Here is a 20,687-nt window from a genome sequence, read left to right on the forward strand (position 1 = left end):
TTACACAATGGAATCCTAGTCAGCAATGAAAACAAATGGACTATGTCTAAGTGTGTCAATACTGATAAACCTCAAAAACATAACATTAGAGGAAAACAAAATTCTAAAAAGTTAGATAAAAAGGGCCATTTTTTAAAATATGTAAAACATTACTGTATGTTGTTTATTAATCTGTAGTAAAATTACACAGCAACTCAGGAAAGTAGTTACGTCTGAAGGAGAAGGGAAGGGAAAGGAAAAGAGGGCCTAAAGGATTTTTGTTGTCTATGTAAACATTTATAAAAAAACATAAGTAGAGGTCTGAAACTAACATGGTAACATGTTAATATGTCTTCAATCTTGATGATTGGTAGAGTGTCGTACTGTTCTGTCCTTTTCAGCATATTTGAAGTATCTTATTAAAAACAAGAAATCTTTTAAATGGACACTGAAGATGCACTGTCCACAGTCCTTAAACCCTAAAGCTCAGAAAGCAGGTGGATTGGATATTTACATCCATTTCACTCAATTCCGTAATAGTTAGTAACCAGAGGCACTAAAACCAGAAAAATACCCGAAAAATACACCTTCACCTTGAACTCACTGGCAATCTCTGAGAAACCTGCATTCTTTCAACTCAAGACTGACCATTACAAATACTGACAAAAGGTGAGTGACCCTGTCCAGAAAAATAAATACTGTTGTCCCACTCAACTATGGAAAAAGACAAACACTTTGCTCAAACAGTCTCTGAGCAGAGGAAACCATCAAAGTAAACAACTGCCAAGCACTGTGTTAAGAGCTTTACAAGCATTAACTCACATCATCCTCACAGCCCTATCTTATTAGCCCGATTTCACAAACGGGCACACTGAGGTACAGCGAAAACCAATTTACTTGCCCCAAATCACAGTTAACAATTACCAGAACCAAATACCAAATCAGCATTCAAGATAGTGCCCATATCCAGTGTTTGCCTGTGTCTGTTCATTTCATAAACACCAATGAGTGAGAACCTTCCTTATGCCTGGTCCTGCCAGGCACCATGGGAACGAAGGGAACATATGATGTATCACTCTCTTCCCTCAGTGCAGACGGGATGACACAGGAATCAGGAGGGTCTGAAATTCAGAACCCTATCCTGAGCTATGTACTCTGGTGTGACTTCTTTCTGAGCTTCCATAGTCGGCTTAACCAGTTATCTCTAAATGCCAAGCTGTACCACACCCCTCTTCTCCACCAGGATTCCAAAAAAATACTTTTTCGTGCTTTTTTACAAGTGTGCTCCGGATTGGGGGGAAAATAAACGCATAACAAGCTTCCAAGGAAGCCCAGACTCAGAATACAGTCAGGGATGGGCGCAGACCCTCAAGATGATCTTTCAGTCCAACCCTTTACACCCCGGGGCCACTTGTCCGTCACGGAGCTCTCCGCCCTCTCCTGCACACCTCCGTGACGGGATGCTCGCTATCTTTCAGGACAGCCGGTGGGATGGAGTGCAGCTGGCCTCCCTCTAACACCCCGCGCCCCACTCCCGGTTATTCGACCGGGGTCCGCACTCCACCCGTCTGCTCCACGGGCCAAAGGCTGAGCCCACAGGGGAACTAAAGAGCGGCCCTGGCGTGCAGGCCCGCGGGAGACAGAGCGAGGCCGGGCCGGGTGCGGAGCCTCTGGCCGGGGAGCTGAGGCCTCGGCGTGCGGGCCCGGAGGCTGCGCTCCCCGAGCCCGCCTCCCCCGAGTCCCCGGCGGGAGCGCGGGTCTCACCAGGCGCCGCTCCGCCGTTCCTCCCGCGTCGCCGCTGCCGCCGCCGGGCCTTGCGGACGAGAGCTGAGCGCCGTGCCGGAAAGCAGGCCGGCGCGAGACCGCCCCCTTGGCTTCCGCCACTCGGTCCCGCGGGCGATGACGCGCCTCGACCCCCACCCCGCACACCCCGCGCGCCCTGCGTTTCCACCCGAATCTGCCGACGCGCCTTACGTGAGCGGGGAGGAATTCTGCGATTGGCTGCGCGAGGAGGCCGGGGCGGGGTGGCGCCTTCCGTGGTCGTGGCACAGCCCTGGGCGGCCGGCCAGTGTCCCGCCCCGGCGGGGCTCGTCTGCCTGCCACGCGAAAGTTCGGAAGCCGAGCGCCGCACGAGGCAGTTGTTTTGGCCTTGGGCCCGAGATGTAATTTCTTACGCCTTCCAGTCACGCAGTCATTTCATAGGCATGACCAAAACAATACGGTCGTCTGGGGGTCGACCCAGAGCCCTCTCCTGAGTGAAGCTGTGCCACTCCAGAACCGTGTCTGCTAGAGGGCTCAGTGGAGTGCTGATGATGACCCAGGCAAGGCAGAGACCAGCTGATCCTTATAATGAGCTCAGCCTCTGCCTCCCCTGCAGGGAACCCCCAGGCCTTCCTGCTGCAGGGAGGAGCACATAGGTGGCAGAGAAACTGGCGGGAAAGGCCTCACACAACTCCTCATGAAGACTTTCTAATGATCGTTTCAAATTCCTAGTCACCATTGACAAGAAGCTTTGAGTTGGTGATACAAAACATTAAAATATTTTTTTTACAACCATTAAAGAATTTATCACAGGCGAAACTATTTAAACAGCCTAACAATTCATTGACGGTTCTTGCTATAAAGTGAATTTCAAGTCCAATCAAACTTTTGCACTTGATGTATTTCAGTTAATGATGCTCTAATTTGCGGAATACTTGTGAACTGTTAGTTCCCCTGCAGCTAGCTTGGAGCCACCAAAAGGTCATATCAGCCACAAAAGGACAGACATTAAGGGGTTTCATGCAAGGAAGTGCTAGGAGATTTCTTTTTTAAATATCACTTTGGCTGTTCTGTGGAGAAGGGATTGGGTGAGAGTCAAGAATGGTAGCAGTGGAAAAAAAAAAGCCTCTGAAATACACACACAAACACACACACACACACAAACATACACATACAAACAACCTGGTACCACTAATTGCATCTGGAAGGGCTGGGAGGAGATAGACTTTTCACTGAATTCCTACTTATATCTTTTGTATTTTGTAGTATATGCACACATTCCATATTAAAGAGAATAAAATAAAAGTAATTGTAAAAAAAAATGGTGGCAGTGAAACTCATTTGAAGTGGATCGATATGATATTTAGTTTGGAAGTAGAATTGATGCAACTTCATTATGGATTGGGTATGAGAGGATGACAGAGAAAACGAAGGAAACAAGGTTGACTTCCAGATGTCTGGCATTAGTAGTTGGGTGATTGGTGCCACTTACCAAGATGAGAAAAGCTGAAGAAGTGAGCAGGTTTGGGGAGTTAAAAAGAAAGGTTTAATTTGTGATGTTAGGTTTGAGATGCCTATGAGATAGCCACATGAAGCTATTAGATAGGCAATAAGATATATGATTCTGGACACAGATTCACCAGACTCCAGATGGCGTATTAGTTTCCTACCGCTGCTGTAACAAATTACATAAAACTTAGTGGCTTAAATATACGATTGTATTATCTTCCAGTTCTGGAGGTTAGGAGTCTGAAATGGGTTTTGAGGGGCTAAAATCAAAGAAGCAGTGTAGATATCATCACAAGAAAAATTTTTATAACTATGTGTGGTGATCAATGTTAACTAGATTTATTGTGGTGATCATTTCATAAGATACACATATGTCAAACCCTTGTGTTGTACACCTGAACCTAATATAATGTTATATGTCAATTATATCTCAATTAAAAAAAACAAAGGTATCAGTAGTTTTGTCTTCCTTAGGCTGCAGGGGAGAATCTGCTTCCTTGCCTTTTCCAGTTTCTAGAGGCTACCCACATTCCTTGGCTTATGCTTTTTCTGACATCTGCTTCCCTTGTCACATCTCCTTCTCTGACTCTCCTGCCTGCCTCTTTTACTTAAAAAGACCCTTATAATTTATTACATTGGATCCACTCAGATAGTTCAGGATAATCTTCCCATCTCAGAATCCTTAATTCAATCACACCTGCAAAGACTCTTTTGGTATGTAAGGAAACATATTCACAGGTTCTGGGGATTAGGACACGGCTATCTTTAGGAAGCTATTATTTTGTCTACCACAAGTGATACTGAAAGTCCTAGAAGGGGGACTTCCCTGGTGGTCCAGTTGTTAAGAATCCGCCTTACAATGCAGGGGACGTGGGTTCGATCCCTGGTCCGGGAACTAAGATCCCACATGCTGTGGGGCAACTAAGCGTGCGCACTCTAGAGCCCGCGCACCGCATCTAGAGAGCACAAATGCTGCTACTACCTATCCCACGTGCTCTGGAGCCCACGAGCCACAACTAGAGAGAAGCCCGTGCACCAAAACGAAAGATCTCGCATGCCTCATCGAAGATCCCCTGTGCCGCAACTAAGACCCAACGCAGCCAAATAAATAAAAAAATAAAAGTGAAAAAAAAATAGAAAGTCCCAGAAGATGTTCAAGATGGGAATGTTGCTTTTAAAGTTACATGCCATACCACCAAGTATCCAGAATAGAACATTAATTTTTTCCTCTTGAAAGTGAATAAAAAATTTCAAAACAGTGTTAATGTTCAGTTTTTATCTAGGGGCTTATTACATGGGTATGTGTAGTTTGTAAAAATTCATATTGTCCACCTAAGATATGTGTACTTTTTTGTATGTATATTGTAAGTACAATATGTTTCTAAAATACTTAATGCTTAAGATTATAGATAGGAAAAATGTAACTAGAAATATAAACACTTGTAATAATAGGAAATACAATTTTGAGAATTTGTACACTTATTAAGCCACTTGGAGATTTTGTGTTTGTTTGACCAATATTGAGAATTTTATATTTCCATATATAGTTGAATGGTTCTGTGTTCATAGAATCATTTAACCCTAAATAAAGTGACCTCTTTTAGGGTTTTCTCCTATGTTCTCTTGAGATGAAGTTGCAGCAAGGAGCTGTAGGGGGCATTTTCTCCTGACTTTTTAAGACCATTTTTCTTTGGGTAAATATTACATTTCTGGATCTCTGTTACTTTGCTATTTAATAGTATAAATACATATCAAAAATCTCAAGCCATTAAGTTTTAATTTTTTTACTTTAAATAATAATTTGCTGGGCTTCCCTGGTGGCGCGGTGGTTGAGAATCCGCCTGCCAATGCAGGGGACACGGGTTCGAGCCCTGGTCTGGGAAGATCCCACATGCCGCGGAGCAACTAGGCCCATGAGCCACAACTACTGAGCCTGCGCATCTGGAGCCTGTGCCCCGCAACAAGAGAGGCCGCGACAGTGAAAGGCCCATGCACCGCGATGAAGAGTGGCCCCCTCTTGCCACAGCTGGAGAAAGCCCTCGCACAGAGACGAAGACCCAACATAGTCAAATAAATAAATTAATTAATTAAAAAAAAAATTACATTTAAAAAATAATTTGCTGACTTTTTCCCAGTTTTACTGAGTTATAATTGACATACAGCACTGTATAAGTTTAAGGTGTACAATACAATTTGACTTACATACATCATGAAATGATGACCACAATAAGTTTAGTGAGCATCCATCATCTCATATAGATGCAAAACTAAAGAAATAGAAAACATACATTTTTCCTTGTGATGAGAACTCTTAGGACTTACTCTTCCAACAACTTTCATTTATAACATACAACAGTGTTAATTATATTTATCATGTTGTACATTACATCTCTAATACTTATTTATCCTGTAACTAGAAGTTTGTACCTTTTGACTGTCTTCATTTAATTTCCCCTCCCCTCACCACTGGTAGTCATAAATTTGATCTCTTTTTCTATGAGTTTGTTTGTTGGTTGGTTTGTTTTTGAAGGAGAATTGAATTATAACACTATATTAGTTCCTGGTACACAACACAGTGATTCAATATTGCTATACATTTCAAAACGATCACCATGATAAGTCTAGTTGTCATCTGTCACCATACAAAGATATTACCTAATTATTGACTATATTCCTCATGCTGTATATTTCATACCTATGACTCATTTATTTTGTAACTGAAAGTTTGTACCTCTTAATCTTCCCTCACTTATTTCTCTCCTCCCCCTAGCCCCCTTCGCTCTGGCAACACCTGTTTGTTCTCTGTATCTATGACTCTGTTTCTGTTTTGTTATGTTTGTTCGTTTGTTTTTTGTTTTTTTGTTTTTTTTAGAGAAATTCCTTTATTTGGATGTTTTTGGTATTTAGATTCCTGGATATTTAATCTTCTATTGTATTTTTCTATTTCTTCTTCTACCTTTTCAGTGAGATATTGGGGTGTGAAAAGATGTTCAGTCCGCTGTTTCAAAATGGAAAAACGTTGTTTTTTATTTTTTATTTTATTTTTTTAAATTTTTAAAAATATTTATTTTTATTTTTTATTTATTTATTATTTATTTTTATTTTAGTTGCAGCAGGTGGGCTCTTCGTTGCGACACCGGCTTCTCTCTAGTTGTGGTACCTGGGCTCCAGAGCGCATGGGCTCACTTTCATTTGTTTTTTAGATTCCACAATAAGTGATATTATGCAATATTTGTCTTTCTCTGTCTGACTTATATCACTTAGCATAACACCCTCTGATCCATCCATGTTGTCACAAATGGTAAAATGTCATTCTTTTTTTTGTGGCTGAGTAATAGTCCTGTGTGTGTGTGTGTGTATCACATCTTCTTAATCTTTCATCTTTTGATGGGCACTTAGGTTGTTTCCATATCTTGACTATTGTAAATAATGCTGCAATGAATATAGGGGTGCATATAGCTTTTCTAATTAGTGTTTTCATTTTCTTCGGATAAATATACAGAAGTAGAATTTCTGGATCATATGGTAGCTCTATTTTTAATTTTTTGAGAAACCTCCTTACTGTTTTCCACAGTGGCTGCACCAATTTACATTCCCACCAAAAGTGCATGAGGGTTCCCTTTTCTCCACATCCTGGCCAACAGTTGTTATTTGTTATCTTTTTTATAATAACCATTCTGACAGATGTGAGGTGATATCTCATTGTGGTCTTGATTTGCATTTCCCTGATGATAAGTGATGTTCAGCATCCTTTTCACATGCCTGTTGGCCATCTGTATGTTTTCTTTGGAAAGATGTCCATCCAGATCTCTGGCCATTTTAAAATTGGGTTGTTTGTTCTTTGATGTTGAGTTGTATGAGTTCTTTGTGTATTTTGGATATTAATCCCTTATTGAATATATCATTTGCAAATAGGTTCTCCCATTCAGTAGGTGGCCTTTTAATTTTGCTGATAGCTTCCTTCACTGTGCAAAACTTTATAGTTTGATGTAGTTCCTTTTTTAAATTTTTGCTGTTGTTGCCTTTGCCTGGAGATATATGAAAAAAAAAAAGTATTGCTAAGACCAATGTCAAAGAGAGTACTGCCTATTTCTCTTTCAGGAGTTTATGGTTTCAGGTCTTACATTTAAGTCTTTAATCCATTTTGAGTTTATTTATTTATTTATTTTTAAAAATTTTATTTATTTATTTATTTATTTATGGCTGTGTTGGGTCTTTGTTTCTGTGTGAGGGCTTTCTCTAGTTGCAGCAAGTGGGGGCCACTCTTCATGGCGGTGCGCGGGCCTCTCACTATTGCGGCCTCTCCCGTTGCGGAGCACGGGCTCCAGACGCGCGGGCTCAGTAATTGTGGCCCACGGGCCCAGTTGCTCTGCGGCATGTGGGATCTTCCCAGACCAGGGCTCGAACCCATGTCCCCTGCATCGGCAGGCAGACTCTCAACCACTGCGCCACCAGGGAAGCCCCTTAGAATTGCTTTTGCTGCATCTCGTAGATTTTGGGTCATTGTGTTTTCATTTTCATTTTTCTCCAGATTTCTTTTTTAATTTCTTCGATTTCTTCAGTGACCCATTCGTTGTTTAGTAGTATATTGTTTAGCCTCCACGTGTTTGTGTTTTTTGTAGTTTTTTTCTTACAGTTGATTTCTAGTCTCATAGGTTTGTGATCAGAAAGAGGCTTTATATAACTTCAATCTTCTTAAATTTACTGAGACTCGTTTTGTGGCCTAGCATATGATCTACCCTGGAGAACATTTCATGTGCACCTGAAAAGAATATGTATTCTGCTGCTTTTGGATGAAATGTTCTATATATATCTATTAAGTCCATCTAGTCTAATGTGTTGTTTAAGGCCAGTGTTTCCTTATTGATTTTCTCCCTGGAAGAGCTGTCCATTGCTATCTGTGTGTTGTTAAAGTCCCCTATTATTGTTTTACTGTCAATTTCTCCCTTTATGTCTATTAATATTTGCTCTTTGTATTTAAATGCTCTTGTGCTGGGACTTCCCTGGTGGCGCAGTGGTTAAGAATCTGCCTGCCAGTGCAGGGGGCACGGGTTCGAGCCCTGGTCTGGGAAGATCCCACATGCCACGGAGCAACTAAGCCCGTGCACCACAACTCCTGAGCCTGTGCTCTAGAGCCTGCGAGCCACAACTACTGAGCCCATGCGCCACAACAACTGAAGCCCACGTGCCTAGAGCCCATGCTCTGCAACAAGAGAAGCCACCGCAATGAGAAGCCTGCACACAGCAATGAAGAGTAGCCCCCGCTCACTGCAACTAGAGAAAGCCCATGCACAGCAACGAAGACCCAACACAGCCAAAAATAAATAAAATAAAAAATAAATAAATTTAAAAATAAATGCTCCTGTGCTGAGTCCATATATATTTACAATTGTTATATCTTCTCATTGGATTGATCTCTTGATCATTATGTAATGTCCTTCTTTGTCTCTTGTTACAATCTTTGTTTTAAGATCTATTTTGTCTGATATAAATATTGCTACCTCAGCTTCCTTTTTGTTTCTATTTGTATAAAATATCTTTTTCCATCCCCTCACTTTCAGTCTGTGTGTGTCTTTAGATCTTAACTGAGTCTTTTGTAGGCAGCATATATGTGGGTCTTGTTTTTGTAGCCATTCTATGTCTTTGATTGGAGCATTTAGTCCATTTACATTTAAAGTAGTTATTTGCCTTTACTGATGAGCTTTTTCATTTTGCAATTTTTATGTTCTTAGTTGTGGCCTTCTCTTTTTTGCTCAGAGAAGTCCCTTTAACATTTCTTGTAACACTGGTTTGGTGATGCTGAACTCTTTTAACTTTTGCTTGTCTGTAAAACTTTTGATCTCTCCATCAAATCTGAATGAGAGCCTTGCTGGGTAGAGTATTCTTGGTTGTAGGTTTTTCCTTATCATCATTTTAAATATATTGTGTCACTCCCTCCTGGCCTGCAGAGTTTCTCCTGAAAAGCCAGCTGATAGCCTTACGGGAGTTCCTTTGTATATAACTTGCTGCTTTTCCCTTGCTGCTTTTAATATTTTCTATTTATCTTTAATTTTCACCATTTTAATTACAATGTGTCTTGGTGTGGTTCTCTTTCAGTCAATCATGTTGAGACTCACTGTGCTTCCTGGATCTGGATGTCTATTTCCCTTTCCCAGGAAGGGACGTTTTCAGCTATTATGTCTTCAAATATTTCTCTGCCCCCTTCTCTCTCTCTTCTCCTTCTGGAATCCCTATTATGTGAATGTTAGTATGCTTGATGTTGTCCCAGAGGTTTCTTAAACTGTCCTCATTTCTTTTTATTATTTTTTCAGTTCAGTTTCAGTAATTTCAGACAGTAATTACTCTGTCTTCCGAATCACTGATATGTTCCTCTATATTATCTAATCTACTGTTGATTCCTTCTAGTATATTTTTAATTTCAGTTATTGAATTCTTCACCTCTGTTTGGTTCTTCTATATATTTTCTAACTCTTTGTTAAAAACTTCTAACTTCTCACTCTTTTCATTCATTCTTCTCCTGAGTTCTTTGAGCATCTTTTTTTTCCCCCACAGCAACTAATGATATTTATTTAGTACTCATTTTATATTTTCACAGTTCTGAGAACCTTTTCATTTAATCCTCACCAAAAATCCACAGAGAGAGGTTCTGATTTTATGCACATTTTCAGATGAGAAAACTGAAACTGAGAGAGGATAAGTTAACTTGGTAGAATCACCCAGCCAGGAAGTGGCTTAACTGGTATTCAGATCTGGGGCCTCTGACTTCAAAACTCAAATTTATTCAGTCTCCTCCTAAGGAAGCATTTCTAAGCTTAGCCAGAGCACACTGAGGGAGGCAGGTATCATCCTGGGCTTAGGAGACTAAGGAAGCTGTAGAGCCAGATCCAGTTAATTAGCACAGCTTCCTCCCTGCCTGTGGTTCTGTCGATAGCCACTTCTCCAGGCAACCATTGACCCCTCTGTCCGGCCCCTCCTACTTTCCTTTATACCTTCCCTAAGACCAGAGGAAGGCCTTACAAGGTGATATGATTTTCTGTGAATAACATTCCCACAAGATAGGAGCCATCTGAAGGATGTTTCAAGGTTCTTACAGGATGAGAGAGACAGAAGGAGGCTCTTCTTTGAGCATCTTTATGATCATTGCCTTGAACTCTCTATCAAGTAGATTTGCTTATCTGCACTTCACTTAGTTCTTCTTTGGAGGTTTTTTTTCTTTTCCTTTATTTGGAATATATCTCTCTGTTGCCTCATTTTGCCTAATTTCCTGTTTTTATTTCTATGTATTTAGTTGGTTGGTTATGTTTCCCAATCATGGAGAAGTGGCCTTATGCAGGACATGTCCTATGGGTCCTGGCAGCACACTCTCCTGTGGTTACCAGAGCTACTTGCTTTAGGGGTGCCCTCTTATGTGGGCTGCTTGGGACCTTCTATTGTGGTCGGCTGACTACTGTGGGCATGCTGGTAGGTGTTGCTGGCCATCATTCCAGTTGGTTTTAAGGCTCTATTTTGTTTAGGCTGGGTCTTGGCATGGCTGACTGCACAGCCAAGGGTGTCCTGGTCCTTGTGCCAGCTCACCAGTGGGCAGGCCTGGGTCATGAGGCAACTGTCTACAGATCCCGCCTGGGGGTCCCAGGGATAGTGCTAGCCCATTGGTGGGTGGAGCTTGGTCCCAGAGTGGCTGAATGCTGGGCTGGGGGTCCCGGAGCTAGTGTTGGCCTACTGATGGGTGGGGCCATGGCCCAGGAGTGTCCTGGGGCTGGTGTGGGATGCTGGTGGGTGGGGCTGCTTCTTGATATGGCTGGCTAAGGGTCCCAGGTGACCCAGAGCTGGTGATGGCTCACCATTAGGTGGGGCCGGATCCTAACATGGATGGCTGAGGGGCCCAAAGTGTCCTGGAGCTGGTTTTGGCCTCCCATTGGGCAGGGCCAGGATCCAGGGCATCCTGGAGTGGTGCTGGCCTGCTAATGGGTGGGTGTGATCTTGACATGGCTGGCAGTGGTCTGTGTGGTCCTGGGGTTTGGTCAGCCCACTGGTGGGTAGGGTTTGGGCCCAGGGGGTCCCAGAGCTGATGCCCATCCACTAGTGGGCAAGGCCAGGTCCTGGGGCTACTGCTAGCCCACTAATGGGTGGAGATGGGTCCTGGGGTCTCTGGCTGTGGGGGCCAGGGTTTGCAGATTTGGTGCTGGCCCGTAGGTGGGCAGGGCCAGGGCCCTGGTGATCCTGGAGTTGGTGTTAGCTTGCTGGTGAATGCACCGGGTCCTGACACAGCTGGCTGCAGGGTCTTGGTGTTCATGGGGCTGGTGTCCCCCCACTGGTGGGTGAGGCCTCTTCCCAAGGCTAGTGTCAGCCCACTGGTGGAGCTGGGTCCTGGGGTCTCTGACTGAGGGGCTGGAGGCTCCAGAGCTGGTGTAGGCCCACTAGTTGGGTGGGGCTGGGTCCTGGGCCATCTGGTAGGTGAGGGTGTGTCCTGGGGCAGGGCTGGGGCCTCAGGGGGTCCTTTCTGCTGGTGAGTGAGGTCATGTCCCTGCCCATCTGGGGCACCTGGCCTGGGGCATCCTAGGAGGGTGCTGACTGGCTGGTGGGTAGGTAGGTTCCAGCACTAATAAGCTAGAGGGAGGATTCCAAAGTGGTGCTTACCAGTGCCAGTGTCCTCATGGTGGGTTGAACTCCCAAAAATGGTGGCTGCTGGCATCTATGTGCCCAGGGTGAATTTCAGTTGCCTCCTGCCTCTTCAGGAGGCTCTCCAAGATCAGCAAGTGGGTTTGATCCAGCCTCCTTTCAAATTACTGCTTCTGCCCTGGGTCTTGGAGTGTGTGAGATTCTGTGTGTGCCATTTAAGAGTGGGGTCTCTATTTCCCACAGACCTCTGGGTCTCCCTACACTGGCCTTCAAAGACAAATGTTCCAGGGGCTTGTCTCCCCAGTGCAGGATCCCTGGGATGGGAAGCCCAGTGTGGGGCTTGGACCCCTCGCTTTTGCGGGAGAACTTCTGCAATTGTAATTATCCTCCCATTCACGTGTCACCTACCTGGGGGGCTTGAGTCTTGACTAATTGCATCTCTGCCCCTTCTCCCTTTCTCATTGTGGTTCCTTCTTTGTAACTGTCAGCCCTTAGAAGACCTTTTTTGCTAGTCTTCAGGTTCCTCTCATGGATACTTTGTCTATAAATAGTTGCAATTTTGGTGTGCCTCTGGGAGGAGGTGAGCTCAGGGTCTTCCTGCTCCACCATCTTGTCCACTCCTCAAGTCATTAAGTTTTGTTCGTTTTGTTTGATTGCCTTTGGCTTTAATCTGAGGGCTCTACACGCTGCAAAAAAAGTCCTGATGGCTTTGTAGTATAATAAAAGCAGATTTTTTAAAAATTAGCAAACAATTTCTTGCAAAAAAAGCAAGGCAGTTACCTTGATATTGTTGGCAGATTACTGAAGGTGTATATTCCTATTGGGCCTAATGTATATTTCAGATGATGTGTAAAGGCAGGTGTTCGTTTTAAAGAACAAATGAAGCAGCCAAATCTCTGTTTCTTTCTTCTTTCTTCAGGTTTACAGGTCGGTGTTTTTCTCTAGGTTGAGGCAATGTATCTTTCTCATGTTTTCACCCAACATTGGAAAGATGAGCTACTGGCTTTCCGAGTTCTCAGATGTTTCCAAAGCATGCCCATTTTGTTATGGGTGACCCCGTCTCCTCTTGGCAAGTAATTCTATAGAACTACTCCATAAGCAGAATTATAACTTCAAGTATTTAGGGCACAATTAGACTGTCAAAGAATCCTAGACCTTGAGAGATCATCTAATCCAACCTTCTCATTAAAGGAAGGGACCTCTTTACAGCATCCCTGACAGATGTTCATCTGACCACTTTGGGGACATTTCTTCTAACAGGGACTTGTCTTGCTCTTTAACTTGGTGATTTAATTATAAAGTACTCTGCCACTGTACAAATTCTACCTGCATATTAGTGGCCTACTATTCTGAACACTATTTATGTTCACTCAGTACTCTAAACCATCTTAAGATGTAGACTCTATCACTCCCATTTTATAGATAGAAAGACTGAGGCACGGAAGGAAAAGTTCCCTAAGGTCAAACAGCTATTAAGCAGAAGAGCCCAGCCCTTGATCCCACATGCTTGGCCTGTATTTCCTCTCTATACTAAACAGAATCCTCACACATTATGACAGAAACCTATCTTCAGGTTGATCTTGATTGTCAGTTTTGGGGTAAGTTGTTCCACTAGTTAAGAATTCACATAACTCTTCTACTATCCAGCCCACATCTCTCTGAACTGCACATAACGGCCTTAGGAAATTTTAAAAGATGTCTTCTTTAAGATGAACATATACGTCTATGACATTCTCCTGATGTACTAGTTTGATAAAGCCTTCAAAAAAGAAAATGAGATCAGTTTGCCACAACTATTTTTAGAAAAATAAACTTATTAAAATATAACAAAGAAACTTGCACATAAGCACATGTTGAATTTTGAATTTTCATGAAGTGAACACACCTGGATAACTACCACTAAGATAAAGAAAACATTACCAAAAAAAGAAAAAAGAAAACATTACCAGTATCCATGGGCTGCCTACCCAAGGGCTGCCTATTCATGACCCATGACAAAACCTGGCACCAAGGCTACGGCTTAGTAATAGACACAATGGTAATTAACGAAGCATGTTAAATTAGCTCTCTGAAGCATTTAGACTGTGGAATACAAAGAGGATTGGCCAGTTGGGAAATGGGGGCACATTAAAAACAGAGACACAGACATGTTATGAGAGGTTGAACAGGTGGACCATAGGGCGAGAATCCAGTCTCTGACTTGCCTTGGATCCTGAACAACTCTCTGACTCCAAACTATGTGTATCCTTAAAATAAATCCTCTTTTTCTTAAGGTTCCCTGTTCCTTGTAATCAGAAGATACTAACACCAAAAACTGTAAGCCACAAAGAATCTCCAACCTCATAATTTCAATTCCCCACTCGAACCAACTGGTAGTGGCTGCCTGGAGAACTGTGGAAAATGACTCTGAGGCTGAGTTCAGTGGAAAAGAGTATTGTGGTGTCTGCCATGTGGGCTTTTTTTTTTTTTTTGGTGGGGGCGGGGGTGTGCGTGGAATAGAGGCAGGGATGGTGCCATGAACTTGCCATTCCTGCTCTTAGCCCATATGATGAAGAAATCAATAGATGGAAAAAACTGAGTAATTAATCACCATATTAAGCTGGATATTTCAGTTTAATAAATATCCTTCCCTTAGCTGTTCCCCTCGCCCCACTCTATATCTCAGCCACAACATTTTTATTTTTTTTTTTTTCTTCTTATTCTGTTTATTTGTTAGAAATAACACATTCTGAATTGAAATGAACTTACCATCATTTCAAGTGTGTACTGGTTACAACTTAGCAAACATCCTTTTCAGGATGGGGTCATTTTATAAAGAAGATGGACTGTCCAGTGGAATGATTTTATCTTATCAATAAAAGTGAGACTTTTAAATGCCTTTATTATCATTGTACTATATGTATAGACTATCATTTTGTATCACATTATTCAAGATAAATTTCAGAAACATCGGAGCCTCACACACCTATGAGTGTCTCAGAGCCAACTAGGCATGAACAGAGGAAGTAATACAATTGCTTTTGTTAATGTTCTCATGCGACAGGCATAGGCAGTCAATGTTAGACGTGGTAAAACACATCTAGCTCTAGGTGAAATCTGAGGGAAGATGCAGCAACAAGAAAGCAGCACCGACTGAGCATGCTCCTATTCAGGCAGAGACAGAAAGGGAGTGGACGTACTGTAGAAGCTGGCCATTATGTAGTTTTGGCAGGGATCACCAGTAAACTCATTTGGGCACTTGCACAAGTATCTTGAGGGGTTTGAAAGGTCTTTCACCATGAAGCACTTGCCTAAATTCACACAGAAAGTTTTCTCCTTCTGGCATGCTTGGAAAGATGGCTTGTCCCACTGGTAGATGTAGATGTGGATGAAGAAGTATTTGCTCCTTCTGTTGATACTGATATTCTAATGGGAGACTGAAGACACACACGTTGTCTCAGTTGAGGCTGGCATGCCAGTGATGATCTCATTTGAGTCCACAATGGTGATATTGGCAGAGGCACTGTCATTTCCTAATTTGCTGATCACTTTGCACATACATTCTCCAGAATCAGCCAGTGATGCTTTGTTAAGGTGAAGTTCTCACTTCCCTGGTCTTTTTTTGTATCTTGATGTTTTGAGGTTCGTTCTTTCGGTTTAATTCATTCCCATTCTTGAACCATTTGAATTTGAGAGAGGAGTATTCAGAACTGGTCTCGCACCGAAGCACTAGTTTCGAATCTGCTGCAGACTCCTGACTTTTCATCTCTTCCAAACGAGGAGGCAAGGCGCACCGCTTGCACAGCACTCGGCTGACCTCCTTCTTGAGGTTCCGGACCGTCTCGAGAGGGGGGAAGGATGCTCGGAAGGCGGCCGGCACGCGGCCGCTGCTGTTGGCGGCATCGGGCTCCATGAAGAAGATGTACCTGCTGTCCTCCTTGAGCCGCCCGCAGGAGGGGAACGCGGGGTGGCCCCAGGCGCCCAGGCGCACGCTGAGCAGCGAGTCCTTCTTCAAGCTCCCGGCTTTCACCGCCCACACCTGGTGCACCTTCACCAGATAGGGCGCCTCGTCTCCGGGCTCGGCGGCGCTGGGCGCGGGGCGCGGGGCCCGTGGGCCAGGAGGGCACGGTCCGGTTGGCGGCGGGCAGCGCTCCCGGGCCCACGGCTGGCGGCTGCCGCTCGCCTCCCCGCGCCCCTGCCTCGCCCGCCGCCCCCTTCCTGTCGAGTGCCCCCCTGCTGCCGCCGCGGCGGGTGCGCATTTCCCTCTATCGCCACCGCGGCGCGCTGAGCCAGCTCCTGCACCGAGCCCACGCTGGGCGGGGATGCCTAGCACACCGAGGCCCTCGCGGGAGCCGCCTCCTCGCCGGCGGCCGCCCCCCGGCGCCACGGCCGCGGTCCACGGCAGCGGCAGCAGCGGCGGTGAGAGGGCTGCGGGGCTGGGCCGCGGGGCCGGACCGCGGGACCGGGGCGCGGGGCCCGGTGGCCGGTTCTCCAGGAGCGGTGCGGGGCGCGTCGCCGTCTCAGGGTGCGAGGTGCGTGCTGGCTCCTGGCTGTCGGTTCGGACTCTCCAGCCACAACATTTTTAATGGTCAGTCTCTTGAGTATATAAAGAGGTAAAGCACATCTTACAAACCAGGTATCACTGCATAAGCCAGATGGTTTACAGCCTAACCAAGTCATATGGGCACTTCCCCACAAGAGAGAGAATTGCTCCTGTTACGCTGATGAGGCTTCACTACACAGAAGGGAAAGCACTTCTGTTCCTCTTGGGAAAGGCATGTGAGGATTAAGTTTACACTAGCTGAAAATAATTCAGTAACAATCTAAACTGTATGGGTCAACTTCAGGCTTGTAAGAGCATAAGATTGAAAGATATGCTTGCAAACGTCCTGACTAAGATACTCATGACAAGAGAAGCCTTTTTGAAATTTGTATTTCGGGATCATATATCACAATTCATATCCCCAATTACTAATCATGTCAGCCAATCAGCTTTTTAGAGCTCCTGTGATGTTGAGACATGCCTGTGCTAGCTCTCCCAATTATAGAAGAAAAATACAAAAAAATTCAATGACTATGTGTTTGTTTCTGTGAAATACTGCCCTTCATTGGACATTTTTTTATGTATTTTTATGGGCTATGAAAGTATCACATTTTAAACCAATAAATAATTTTATTTCTTATCTGTCTGCTAGGGAAATGAGGTAAGCCAGAGAGAACTAAGTCATCCCTGACTAATAGGGGTTCAGAAAGTTTAACTGGCACAGCTATTCCAGCTGAACTGGTAAAGTGCTAAAAACTAGTTTGCCTTTAACTTTGTTATAAAAAGTTGGGTCAACAAAATTACATTCTTAAATAACTGCTCATTAAAGAGCTAGGTGGGAAGTACGTTCTTTTGGACTTTATAGGATCTGGCTAAGATTAACTGCACGTGATACTAGCAACAAGCCTTTGGAGAAATTTCATGATTGCTCAACAAAGGCTGAGGAACCAGCCAAGGTACTGGTCCAGAACTCCTGGAGCTGAGGAATAGCCCACAGTTAGTAGCCAGCATCCGGCTAAGGATGAAGGTGGGGGCCCAAGCGAACATTGCTTTGGAATACTGCAGTGGGCTTCTTCACACCAGTGTGAAGGCTTAAGGCACACCCAAATGCACATGATGAACACCCGTAAATCCTAAGCATGAATATAAGGCTTCAACCTCCCTCTTCTTGTGGCTTTCATGCCCCTACTATGGAATGAATCTAATTCAACCTTTCAGATCATTTCTGTTTTTCTCCCTTACCCTGCTTCCTGTCCCGAAACGTGGGCACTCCCTTGCAATTACACCTCTGCCCCGGTCCTCTACATGCTTGACTTTTCAAAATGTCATTCACTCTCAGACCTTGCATTCCGACTTGTGTGTAGCTAATTCCTTGGATAATAGATCCAAGATCTATTATCTAGAAAGATCTAGCCTGATCTTCCTTCCTAGTTCTAAGCCCATATCTTCAACTGTCTATTAGATATTTCCTCACCTCCAACTCAATATATAAAATTTAGTTTGGTTTTTTTTTTACCTCTTGACTTCCCCATTTCTTTTAATGGTACCAACTTGGTACTTTCATTCAGACTCAAAACCATGGAGTCATATTTTAATCTTCTCTCTCTGACTTTTAACATCCAAATTCTCAAATTCTTCAAGATTTTTTTTTTCTCGTTGCATCTACTCTTCCCTTCTCATTCCCACCATCACCACCTTAGTTCAGATCTTCATCTTATTTCCTTAATTCTAAGATGCCTACATTTTTGTAATTTTACATACCTAAAAATAAAGATTTATTTTATAATCAGTGTATACGTTTAATGTGGGTTTTTTATTACAAAAATCTATCATGTCAATAGTCTTAGAATCAAAATCTATAGCATCTCAGACCTACATAACTGCTTCTACTTGTTCTTCTGGCCTCCATTCCCTTGCTTTTCTAACCTGTCCTGCACACTATTGCCTGATTAATCTCCTTAAAAGACTGCATTCATTGTGTCCAGTGGTTAAGACTCCACGCTTCTGCTGCAGGGGCACGGGTTCATCCCTGGTGGAGAACTAAGATCCCGCATGATGTGCAGCGCAGCAAAAACAAAAGCAAAAACAAAAACAAAAAAAAAACAACTTCAGTGGTTCCCATTCCCTGATAGGTAAAGTATGCAAGTATGTCTAGGGGATCAAGCTGGGCATCGAAGGGACACCGCAATCACACCCTGACGTCTTCCTGTCCTTACCAACATTATTCCCCTACCCAGGTCTTTCTGCCATGAACACATCCTCCTCTGCCTCTGTTTGTGTCATTCCCCACAATTAGAAGACTATTCCCCCTGCTATGTACACCCTACTCAGGCTTCAAGTCCTATGTCTGTTGTGAAACGTTATCTGAACACCCTATCCGGAAGTAATCTTTTCCTCCTCTAAATTCCTGTAGGACTTGTATTGACTACTTATTTCACACTTATTATTAATTATCTGGTATCTTTGAATGTCTGTATATGTTTATGAGTGTAAAGCAATGAATCCGATGTTTTATAATGAATGGGAAAAAATCAATCACATTAGTTACCTCATTCTATATGTCTTATTTCTCTCATCAGATCATAAATTCCTTGCAGTTAGCTCTATTAGGTATACTTGTCTCCCTTGAATTGTGATTTATTTAAGAAATATAGTCTACTAAGCACTGAGTTCAATGGGGGGGATCAATCTCTCATCAGAGAGGCACCGCTACCCCTATTCTTTTCTCTATGGCTGGTCCAAATCACTTATATTCAACTTCTCCCGTTTGCCCTCCTCCAGCACCCAAGCTTATAATCTTAGTAGCACAAGACTGTTTCTCAGGCTTTAGAGTGAATCAAGTGTAAAGGAGAGGGTGAGTTGAAGAACAAGGAGAAACTTCGTGGTGTTCTAAGACAGATATGTGGAGGCAGAAGGTCACTGCAATGCAGCGAAGGTGAGGGGGCAAGGCCAGGTTGGCAGGGACCTTGCATGATGTCATGCTAAGGAGGTCAGACCTTCTTTCTCCTCACTGGAATTGGGAGATTTTTTTTAACCAGTGGAGGGACGTGATCAGATTTGCTTTATTAGAGTTGTGGGAGATGGACTGGGAAGAGGAGGAAAGACTAGAAGAAGGTAGGCCAGTTAGGAATACTATTTCAGGACCTGGATACAGTGGCAGCTGTGGTGGTGGGAATGAAAAGCAAGAGGATGGAATCAAAAGAAGGTGGAGAAAGAATGGACAGAACTTGATGACAGAGATGAGACCAGAGGGATGATGATGGAAGAGAACGAGTGACAGAGGTTTCCACTTCAGACTACGGGGTGGCTCCAGTGCTATTCCCTGAAATTGAGGAGAAGCAGGTTAGCGATGGGCTGGAGTATGTGAGAAGACAATGAGACATAATTTGGATATGTTGAATTTGTAGCTTCTAAAGGATATTTGCATGAGATTGGGGACCTGGAGACAGATATGGGTTGGAGAGACAGACTTGTGATAGGCACAACTCACTCAATAAAATGTATATCTGTCTTGAAGTACCCTGCTCACTCTTAGCCCAATGCATCCAACTACATTTCTTGTCCTACCTGTTTCACCAGATTTTTATAATGTTCCTGGCTCCCAGTTTGTTATACTTTTACTCTTGGCCAGTTCAGAACTCTTTTTATAATATTTTACGTATAGTAGTTATTTAAGTCTTAGGCAATCTGACTCTTAGACATTACTCAATTTAATTTCATAGAGAGTAAAGTTCTGTGGAAGCTCGGGGACTTCAGTTTACTGCACTTAATGTTAAACATTCCGTGGTGTTTCCTGGCCATGTTCCCCCTTTTCCAGCTCACTTCATCCAACTGCTCATGCATATAATCTTTTCTGCCCTCCAGCTTCTATGCTCTTAACCCCTTCTTTACACTTTTGGCCACTGCTTTATTCTTAAAACTTTCTTCTTCCTGGGCTTCATGACATTTCCCGCCTACCTCCAACCTCTCTGGCTGCTATACTTCCCCAAACGCCCACTTAAAAGTTAATGTTTTCTAGGATTCCCTATTTAGCCTTCCCTTCATCTCGTTTTAGTACACACTTAGTGTGACTTCATCCACTTGCGTGGCTTAACAAACAGCCATTAATATTATTTCTAAATCTGAAGGTCTAGCCCAGTCTTCTCAGTCCAAACCCAAATATCCAGCTCTTTTTAGGACACCTTTATTCGAATGTGTTCCACGGGCATTTCAAATCAACTTGTCACAGTGAAGTTTTCCTCTTCTTCCTCTTCTGTATCAGTGATGGTATTGTCACCCTCCCAGTAACCTGTGAGCC

At 43.6% G+C, this 20,687-nt stretch overlaps 1 protein-coding gene and 1 pseudogene across 1 annotated transcript in view; both read right to left on the reverse strand.

Annotated features, from left to right (window-relative positions):
- GNE (glucosamine (UDP-N-acetyl)-2-epimerase/N-acetylmannosamine kinase) overlaps window positions 1–2,124 on the reverse strand; it is a 40,625-nt gene extending 38,501 nt beyond the window's left edge. The window contains exon 1 of the mRNA XM_036854337.1: window positions 1,744–2,124. The gene's annotated coding sequence lies outside the window, so the exon portion shown is untranslated. The remainder of the gene's footprint in view (window positions 1–1,743) is intronic.
- Window positions 2,125–14,800: 12,676 nt separating this feature from the next.
- Window positions 14,801–16,527, reverse strand: LOC118896392 (annotated as a pseudogene).
- Between the last annotated feature and the right edge of the window lie 4,160 nt (window positions 16,528–20,687).

This window comes from Balaenoptera musculus, chromosome 6, assembly GCF_009873245.2.
Source record: "Balaenoptera musculus isolate JJ_BM4_2016_0621 chromosome 6, mBalMus1.pri.v3, whole genome shotgun sequence".
In the NCBI taxonomy this organism is placed as follows: domain Eukaryota; kingdom Metazoa; phylum Chordata; class Mammalia; order Artiodactyla; family Balaenopteridae; genus Balaenoptera; species Balaenoptera musculus.